This window comes from Zonotrichia albicollis, chromosome 3, assembly GCF_047830755.1.
Source record: "Zonotrichia albicollis isolate bZonAlb1 chromosome 3, bZonAlb1.hap1, whole genome shotgun sequence".
Classification (NCBI taxonomy): domain Eukaryota; kingdom Metazoa; phylum Chordata; class Aves; order Passeriformes; family Passerellidae; genus Zonotrichia; species Zonotrichia albicollis.
In genome coordinates this window covers 75,147,480-75,157,929 of record NC_133821.1, presented here as the reverse complement: position 1 = coordinate 75,157,929, position 10,450 = coordinate 75,147,480, and the positions used below count along the sequence as shown (strand labels likewise).

The following is a 10,450-nucleotide window of genomic DNA, read 5'->3' as shown; positions in this document are numbered from 1 at the left end:
AAAGTAATATAGTTTTTGGTTTTGACAATATTCTTATTGTTTGATTTATTGATTCATTAGATGACAGTTAGTTCACAGTTCATTTTCATTCATTAATCTCCACCCATGTGGGGATCAAGGCTCAAAATTATTTGCACCTGGGAAGCAAAGATGCAAATGACTCTGAGGGCACCATAAGGACTCAGAAGTAGAGATCTTGGATATCAGGGTAAAGGTCTTAGACAGAAAGAAAAGAAATAATGAAAGAAGATTAATTTCTTATGCAGGCTGCATCTTTAGACTGTGAATATTCTCTCATTTTGATTTAAAGCTTTCCTAAGATTTTTACAAATACTTGATGCTGAGGGTGCAAATGCATAATGCTGAATATATTAAGAAAACCAAATTCTATATATAGCAAGTCAGCACACACTGCCCATGTCGTGTCAGTATTCATCACACTGAAATATTTGATTTCACACCTGCAAGCACCAGTAATTGTTCCCAGTGCTGCCTTTCAAACCAGGTTTTGTGTAGCCAGTATATAAGATGACAGAATTTCAAATAAAGGAGATTATATTCTGTATCCTCTTGTTCCTCCTTAAAAAAGAAATGTTTATAATAATGCTTTGATGACTAGAACCTTCCAGGAGGAGGGGAGGAGGGCATGGGGGCTAATGAATAGAAAATCCCTTTTCCTGTGAGAGCTGCAATGTCATGGGCAGAGATAAGGTTTTGGGGTTTTTTTAAGAATGGATTTGAAAATATAAAATATTCAGTGGTATAAGATATTAGCTATAGTTTTCTTTAAATTTCTGAATATTCAAAATTAGACACAACTGTTGGTGGAGAGTTAAGCTCTGTCTTAATCTGTGTGAAGCTGAAGAAGCCCTCTGCAAGAGTGAAAACACATGGGATAGGATAAATATGAGGGTGCTGTCCTTCTGTAAGTCAGCCACAAAATGAGAGCAGCAGTGAAAGCTGCTGGGTGCAGATACCTGTGATGCACCATTCTCTTAGGGGGAAAAAAGAGATTGGGCTGCTGACTAGAACAGGGCTGAGCAGATGATGTTTAGCACATCAGTGCAAGGGGTATATATGTAAAAGCAGCTCAGTGCAGAGGTAATACCCTTTAGCCATGGAATGAAAGGCATATTTCTGTATTTACATCATTTACCAGGCTCATCACAGACAGTCCCACACACATCACTTTTAAATCCATGTCAACAGAGACCCACTTTTGTGAAACATGATCTTCTCCCTCAGTCCTGCTTCTGACTTGGAGTTTGTGTTCACAAGAAACAATGTTGAAAATGTGCTGATGATGGAATTGGAATCTCATCTTTGTCATAGTAAAGATTTCCATTCAAAATACAAGAACCTCAGCATGTTCTTCTGTGGTGATCTTTACCCTAACACCTACAGATCTGAAATAAATGGTTTGGACAGAGATTCATAATTTCTATAAATGTCATCTTAAAGGCCTGAAGATTACAATAGATCATCTTAGACATCTATCTGCATTGCAACCCAGAAGTTGAAATAAACCAACTGATGCTCAGCACCACTCTGGAGCTTAACTTCACAGTGTCTGCAACATATAACTGCAATTCATGGGCAGGGAAATGTAGGAAAGAAAGAAAGTTATCTGAAGAGTTAAATTATATTTGCAGGAGAACCTGTGCAACACAGAAAACAATCAATCAAACACGGTAGCCTCACTGTTTAGAACACATATTGCTCAGTATTCTCCAGGTAAATATCTTCTGTATAGGAAAAATCAAAGCATAGTATTAAGGAATGAGCATGTCAGAGACTGTTGACTTACAAGGGTGTCTAAAGGAGAGGATAACCTTTCCCAGATATCTGTATAGAAGACTAATCCTGTTGATGGAAAAGTAGGAAGGATGAATATGAATTTTATTGTGCAGTGTTGTATAGGTTGAAATCTTGAACTGACTGTTCTGACCAGATAAGGCATTATGTCACTGTTCAGAAATCTTGGCTTAGGTTCAGTAAAAATCTTGTAGCTGAACCTTCTCATGTGCCCTTGCTTGTCAGGTTCCTCTGTGACAAGCAGCAGAGCGCTGTCACCAGCTCTGGGCTGGCCAACTGCTCCCATTCAGAAACTGAGTTGAAATACCATAAAAGCTGTCACTGGGGTCTTCCCAGGCTCTGTTCCAGGTAAAAGCTTTTATGTCTTGTTCCATCAGTACACATTATGGTAGGAAAATCAGGTTATATTCCTCTCTTGTGGAGATGAAGGGAATGACAGTTTAGTTGCTCTGACTGCAAGCCAGATGGCTCAAATGACACATAAAACATGGGACTATAAAAAGTACCCCTCCAATGGTCATTTTTAATATTTAGAAAAGTAATAACTTTTTTACTTTATTTAATTTTGTTTTTTTCTGTAAACTATCAATTAAAGACTATTTGTTCCTATTTTCTTAATCTTATCTCAGTAGAGATGGAAATAATTTTCTTCACTATCAGATTTGGTGCCTTACATCCATACCATATTACATCCATACAATATTAAAAATCCTGTTCATGTATTATACAATTAGTATATCACTTTTTATTGTATAGTGGGCATTTTTGGACCTCTCAACTCAAGCATGTCTACAGGCAAGAAGAAACACATTCCCCAGGAACAAGTCCTCTTCAATATTTCCTTATTATACCTATTGTATATGGCTGCAATAGAAAAGAAACATATTACTCAGAGAACCAAATTTTATTAAAAATATTAGATTTCTAAATTGGTTGGGATTGCTCAAAGACAGAATTGAGATTGATTTCAGTTCCCTGAACAAACTTGTTATGCAATGGCATATTTTGAGGTTGGAGGGGAACTGTGGTCCCATATGTCCTGTTTTTTTTTCTCCCTGGAACATACGTAATAGTCATTCACATGTCTTAATCCTTGAGGGCTCTATGACACCTTCTTCATCAGAGTCAATTTATATAACATTTTTGTAGTTTAAGAAAAAAAGTAGAGCTTATTCCTTGCATAGTTAAGAACAGGAATAAAAATAGGGAAAGGGTTGAATTATTTGTATGTGATAGAAAGTAACATAGTTGCTTTTGGACATTAATTTTCTCAGAGCTTCTGAACTCTTTCTGAAGGGGAGAGCTTAAGAAATGAAGGAGTATTTTACTTCAAAGTTGGAAAAGTAGTCTTTGTGCTTGGCTTGAGCACCAGGGCTTTTGTTGGTAAGTTTTTGTCAAGATACTGCTTTTAGTTCTTGGACTGGTGTAGTTCTGTTCTAGTAGTGAGCTAGGGCGAACAGAAATCACTCCCTTCCCTACTCTTTCTTTTCATTGTTCCTCCTGCCCACTTAAATCTTCAGCTGTCATTTGAAGTACAGATGAAAATAGAAATTTAACTGTTCTTGGCCAGTCTTCTACACAGCCATGCCAGCTTATAGCTACATATATGTGTGGGTTTTAAACTGAATCCTTCTAGAAAACAAGAAATGCTAGAATTAAATGCTACATGAAAAAGTAATGGCTACTTTTGTTCTGTCAGAGTTCTCTGCCACTTCCATAAACCAAGAGGGAAGAACACTATAAAAGTTGTACAGAGATAAGGAAAATGAGAGATGGGGTGTGACATCCATGAAAGAAGGGTATAGTAAAGAAAAGATTAAAACTTGCTTGATTTAAAGCAGTAATTAGAGTGTGCAACACAATGAAAGTAAAAAACAAAATAATAATTTCAAAAACACCCAAAACTAAAAAATTTCACAGATGGTCACCTTTTCTTCCACAAGCAAAGATTTGTGGGGAGAAAGGGTCAAAAAGATTACTTTTATAACAAAATAACATGAAAACATTCACTGAAACTGAAAAGCATTATGTTTAAAAGGAACTACTTTACATCAGTGCATAATTAAACCATAAAACTCACTGTAATAACATCATCACAGATACAGCTTTATGGAGTTCTGCATATTGTTATCTGTATAAAATATTTTTTTTTAAAGAGTCTCTTTTTTCATAGGAAAGATCAGTGATCGTGCTTCGGGGCACAAATCAAACTGTAATGAATGGGATTAGAAGCTCTCCTCCTCTACTAGTCATGTCAGATAATTTTATTCTTGGGTTTCTGCATTTTCTGCTGTTCCCAGTATGGTGATTCCGATGCATTTTTGATCAGAACTCTATTAGCTTTTCTGATGGACACACTTCATTTTAACAATTCAAGAAATGTCTAGGCAGAACAGGGTAAGTTTACCTGTGGACTCTTAGGCACCACTGAATATTTGATGAGATCAGGATTGAAGTGAGCTTGATATCATACACTGAGGACCTCAAAACTGTATGGAATGGGAAAATAGCACAATAACGATTGAATGTCATTTATTATTTGCAATTTTCCAGTCTGTTTCTCTGTGCAGAAAGAAAAAAAAATCAAACCCTAATCAAAACCTTTTGCAGAGACTAGAAGCAATCATTTTTTCATTGCGCACAACTGACTAGCTAAAGAAAACAAATCTTGATTTCTGAATTAATGATGACCCTCAGCATTTGGTTCAGAATGCACAGTGAAATGATGCATGCTGTGATATTGGAGCAGAAAAATGATTGCTGTATGAGCACCAGTGCAGCACTGTGAGATCACAAGGATGCTGCTTCTGAACCTACATCATTCTTTTAGAATAAACATACCATGTTTCCACCATTTCTGATAGGCTCAGCCTGGGCCAGTGTCAGATCCATCGTGGAGCTGTGTGGCATTGGCTCTAATGCACATGGAGGAACCTTGTGGCTGCTTCACACAGAACCATGTAGCCTCCCCTGCTACCAAAACCTGGCCACACAGACCTAATGCAAACTTGAGACGTCTTTTAGCCATAATATATGCCCCAAGAAAAATTGCAAGTATTGGTTGCAGCAGTGAAACTGAGGCTTATACCAGGTAAAAAGCTTTTCATGTTGTTTTTTATCTTTTGTCACTTAATGAAGAAGGTAGAAGCTTTAATCACAAACTGATTTAGAGACTTAGGAGCCTGTATGTTCCAAATCTACCTAACCTACTAATTATAATGTCTCTTATCACAAAATGATCACTACAGCTTGTTTAAATGATGACAATAGCTCTAAGTAGCATATCTCGGAGTTCCTCTCCCAGATCCCATTCCAGCAAGCAAGACAAAAACCAGTGCCTCCAGGGGGAACCTGTGTCTTCACAGGAAAAGTTACAGGGCATAAAGAAAAAATTGGGGTGTTTAGGTAGTAGGATGATACTAAAATATATGAAAATAACATACATTACAGTCAGTAAAAATGGCAATGGAGATTGAAGTTTTAAGAATGTAATTATCAGAATGGGAATTTAGCCAGTGTAGAAACTGAGCTAATGCTATTCTTTCATTGAAATTTAATTATATTTCTAATATTTGAAGGGGTTCCTATCTCTTATGACATGTGTGGTATTGAAGTGTTTACTTCCAGACCAACAATTCTTTCTTGGAACCTGTATCCTCTTCTCATCTCCCTGATGTTACAAGCTGGCAGAGTAAAAACTTAGAGGGCAGTAATGTGGTGTCTGAACTATTTTTTAATTTTATCAGTAAAGTGCAATCCTTCTTGAGTTTCAGTCGGTATTCAGGTTTGCCCTGGAGATTTACTGGAGAAATACATTAATATAATTGTGTAGGTGTCTGAAAAAAGCTTCCAAAGACCAAACAGATTTTTTTAATTTATCTGGGGACTCGCACATTTTAAGGACGATAAAACTGCATTAACTACAGTTAAGAAGTTTAGCATGCATAAGATTGCATTTATCTGGGGAGTCCTTCCAATTGTGAACAAAAAGACTTTGCAGCACATATTAACTGGGCTCCAGCTCCACAACTCTCAAGCAGGTTTTGTTCCTCTTGCTATGTCCTACTAGGATCATCAAAACCCAGTCCATATTCTGGCATGCCTTTCTAAGTTTTCTGTCTTCCTCCACATAATGAAGAACAAAATTGTAACAACTCGTAATGGGCTTCTACCCATAATGGAGGTGAGCACAGGACTTTTCTCTATGTCTTTATTACTTACAAGAAAAAGGCTTTCTTTTGGTCCCTCTAAGCATAGTGGGATTTCCTCTGATACATAAACATCAGTATAGCTTAACTGAAATTGATTTTCCCTAATTTCTCACCCAAAGACTTGAGAAAGGAAATTAATAAAAACCCTGAAAATCAAAAAAAAAAAAAAAAAAAAACAAACAAACAAAACCAAAAGAAATAACAAAAAAAATTCCTAATACAGAACATCTACAATTCTACACATAGGTTTTGTCTTCATCTGGACTTTGAATTTCCTACCCTGATGAGCTTCAGGTCACCAGGAGATCAATGCAAACCATTTGGAATGACTGAATGTGTCAGACATCTGGGCTGAATTGAGCTGTGCTGCTTCTTGCAGCCTCTGTGTCTTGAAGGAATCCCATGTCTCAGGGAGCTGTGTGGGTTGGGACATGTGTGCAATGTGATCCAGCATGCAGATATTGTGCTATCAGCTAGGCAGATTTGGTATTTTGATCATTGGAATGGATGCAATTGGAGATGTTTGGCGTTGTTTTCATGTTTGTGGTTATGAACACTAGATTTCCTAGATTTTAACTTTTTCTGACTCTTTTAAATTTTTTTGTTAATACTTGGAATCCTTTCTCAACTCTTTTTTCTTGGTCATGTTCTGCCCTACAATAGAGGAGGATTTTTCTTGCATTCACCTGCCAAGCACCTGCCAACCCTACTTGCAGATATCCTTTCAAGCAGACTCAATCATTTTCATCTTTAAAAAACTTTATTCTCTGAATGGCTCCTGTGTGCTTTTCTCTGCAGGACTCACTGTTCCGGAGGCTGAGTACAGTGGCATGAACCATTATCATCATATGTAGCAGTTCACAAGACTGGATGTGAATGAAAATCAGAACTTGAAGGGTACATGTTTACTCAGTGAAAAATCACACCAATAGTGGGTTATATCTGAGAAAAGAAAACAAAAAAAAAGCCAACCAACCAAACAAAACCCCCTAACAGTCACGTAGGGTGGTTATTGGTATGAGCGTGCTTACTTCTGACACTTACTATTATGTCTTGATTAAAGAACAAGCAACTGCCAGGGGAAAACATCAGTGGGCATGTATTAAAGTTCATGAACTTCAGCATGCTTTCACCAGATGTCCTTTGAGTTATTTATTTCAGATTAGAAGGCAGTGATAAAGGTCAAAAATATTTGATATCAACTTCAGCAATTAAAATCTTTGTTTTGATCTTGAGCGAGAAAGAAAAAAATCTGCTCTTATTCTCCCTTGCTCAAAGCAGAACTGTGCCTTAAAAGTCCAGGATGGTTTGTATAGTGGTTTTCCATCTTATTTGCCACTCAGCTGGGTACAAAACTTTTTTCTTTGATGCAGTGAAATGTAGAAATAAGCCTGACAACTGACATTGCACACCTAAAGAACTAATGCTCATCTCCTGTTGCGCTGCTTTCAGCACTCTCCTCACAGCACCCTTCTCTTTGTTCTATTCCAGTGCCTTGCAATCTTTCTGCATTTCCAGTTCTAAACTCTTTTTAGTCCTCAGCTGGAAGCAGGCCTTGTGAAATCTTCACCTGTGAGGAGAGAAGTTGGGAATCTAGATGTAAACTCTCTGGATTAAATCCAGATTACAGGATGTAAACTAAATCTAAATAAATATTATGGGGTTTTAGTTTGTTTGTTTGGTTGGTTTTGGGATTATTTTTTTCCTATTCAGCTGTACAAACTAATATAATTTTAGATTTGTTTTCTTTCCAATGAAAAAGTCTATATTTGTGTAATTCTACATTAACTTGTAAGTGACCGCTATATAGTATGTCACCTTAACAATGACAGAGACATTGCTTAGTATATTTAGTGATTGTTTGCCAACCTCCAAAACAAACCACCATCCCTCACACTCCCCCTCAAGTGACCTCAGGCTTTGAAGGAACATGCAGAACTCACAAAGAAATGCTGTAGTGATGAATAACTTGGGTGATGAAGCAAAATGTGTAAATAAACAGTAATTACTGTAAAAGTACTTAAATATTTCCGGTAGTATAGCATCCCTTTCCTCTTGGCTACCTTTTTCTTTATTGCAAGGTAGCAAGGAAGTGTTGAGTGATTCCTGGCAGTAGTGATGTTGTCATGCCTCAGTTAATCTTATTTTTTGCCCTTTTTCTAATTTAGAACTTAATAAACTGAAATCTCACCAGGAATATTTATTCTGAAGCTTGTGACTTCCAATATGTGGAGTATGCTCATTTAAACTCTGTAGTCTTCCTCATTGCTCAAAGGAAAAAAGAAAAAAAAAAGTGAAGAGACAAGAAGCAGCTTTTTATTAAATTTTCATAAATACCTAGGTATCGTCAAAAGGTCTGTTGGCATTCAGTCCTAGTTCTCCTCCAGGCTATATTGGATAGCTTAGGTCTAAAGTGGGCTGGTTTGAAATGGTAGTTTTTCACCATGCAGGCATTACCCTTTTTCTGTAAGTATTTCAGACACAAAGCTGATAAAATATTTCAGTAAATGTCTGTTTGAAATTCTGCCAGTCTGGTAGCACAGTGCATTATGATGCAAATACAGCTGCTAATTTGCCTTCACATTCATGCTAGAATAGGTGATATAGAACCAGGTTTAATTGCTGAATGTAATTGACAGCTCTTTCCTGAAGCTGAAGAGGGAATTAATTGTCTCTCATTGTTACTTCTTGCTGTCTAAGCGCATCCTGAGGATTGCAAACAGGTAAAAGGAACTATGCTGTTGTGCATGTGCTTTTCTTCCCTCATTTAGCTCCTGTCTAACTGTGTTTCTGCTTCTGGTCCTTGAGATATGGAACATTCTTGGGATGATAAACAGATTTCCTCCAACCTGTACTTCTCCTGAGTCTGTCTTTTGCTGCACTGCTATAAAGTGTGTTAAGTACCTGTGGGAGGGAAAGCAACTTCATTTTTTCTCTTGGAACCAATTCATTGATTTGCCTCTAAGAAGCAGGCCAGGAGGAATACTGAGAAGCAGCAGAAATGCAACAAACTTGATATACTGCTGAACAGCAGCTATTAGCTAGGAATATGGTGAGATAATTTAGCATTTCCTGTTAGGAGAAGACTTTTGAAATGAAAGTTTTTATCTATATCAATATGTCTAACTGTCATAGGTGGATTTATTTTTTTTTCTGGTTCAATACTTCACCAATTGCTTCTTGATAATTTTAATATTTTCTGCCTCAACAATATCTTATATTTGCTGTTTAATCTGCCTGTTGTTGGGGTTTTCACTGGACAGCTAAAAAAATGCTTAGAGAGACAATATTCATTTATTAGTCTCAAATTAATATGCTATACAAACACAGGCTTTTTAGTATTCCAAGATTTAATGACATCAGTGGACAGCATTGCCCTTTATGAACTTGTAGCAGTCTCCTCTCTCCTTTTTGACCAGTGTGCTATTTCAGGTTATGTTTACAAGTACCTTTCCATTTGCAGCTAAACAGGTCAAGTTTTTTCTGCATTCACAAGGTAGTGACTCTCTAGTGGTCACTGAAAGTGACCATAATTAATATTTGCTATTTGCCTAAGCAAGAAGATCTGAACTTCATAACAATTCATTATAAACACATTAGAATTTACTCTCTTAAAGTCTTAAGGGTAAGACAGATGGGATGCTGCCTTGTACCTTAATCTTTATATTCAGTCTTCCTACCAGTTACCATATCTTATTGAAAAGACTTTTAGAAGTAGATAGGAAAACAGAGTGTTTAGATGGAGATCTCACAGCTGGAGATCATTAGTATTACTATACTAACAATATCCACCTGTGGTGACTAGATTGTCAGGTGGGGCTATTAAATGTTGATTGACCTCAGGGCAATGATGCAATTAATGTCATTCATAAGTGCTCTCACTGTAAACAGCCCTGAAAGAGAGGAGGTAAAAGAAGAGGAGGTGGCTGAGAGCCCTCTCTAGAGTACCACAGTCTGTGAGGGGGATGCAGAGACGCGCTGCAGCAAAGGGTGCGTGTGGGTATGTATTAAAGCAGTTGCTTGTCTTGTTTTTAAGAGATCAACTCATGGCAGTGCTTTGCTCTAGGTATTTAAAATGTGCATTACTCTTGTGAAATTTGCTATTTGGTTTCTTGAGTGGCCAGTGAAGATGCAGGTTTTTTAATGCATTTCTAGCTCTGGGATGAGGTGGGGCAGGGGGAGAGCGAAAAGGTTGGGAATGTGAGGATCTGAAAATTAGGTCTTCATCTCTTTTTTAATATATGAATGAGTGGCAGTTCTTGTATTTTTGTGAGTGAACAATCATTTTAGCTCATTCATATTTTGAAGAAAAGTTGTAAATTGAATTTTGTGCCGTAAGTTATACCCAGACACTGCTTAGTAGAAGAAACTGGGTAAAGGAAAAATGGAGACAGAGTGCAAGTTCACAGAATTGAAGAATCTCT

General features: G+C 37.1%; 2 long non-coding RNA genes across 2 annotated transcripts; both read left to right on the top strand.

Annotated features, from left to right (window-relative positions):
- Window positions 1-3,086: 3,086 nt before the first annotated feature.
- LOC141728698 (uncharacterized) lies at window positions 3,087-5,986 on the top strand. The gene is made up of 3 exons (XR_012579846.1): window positions 3,087-3,198; window positions 4,680-4,906; window positions 5,885-5,986. It is a non-coding gene; the product is annotated as an uncharacterized LOC141728698 (long non-coding RNA).
- An 833-nt stretch (window positions 5,987-6,819) lies between these two features.
- On the top strand, window positions 6,820-10,018 carry LOC141728697 (uncharacterized). The gene is made up of 3 exons (XR_012579845.1): window positions 6,820-6,923; window positions 8,727-8,749; window positions 9,918-10,018. It is a non-coding gene; the product is annotated as an uncharacterized LOC141728697 (long non-coding RNA).
- Window positions 10,019-10,450: the final 432 nt, after the last annotated feature.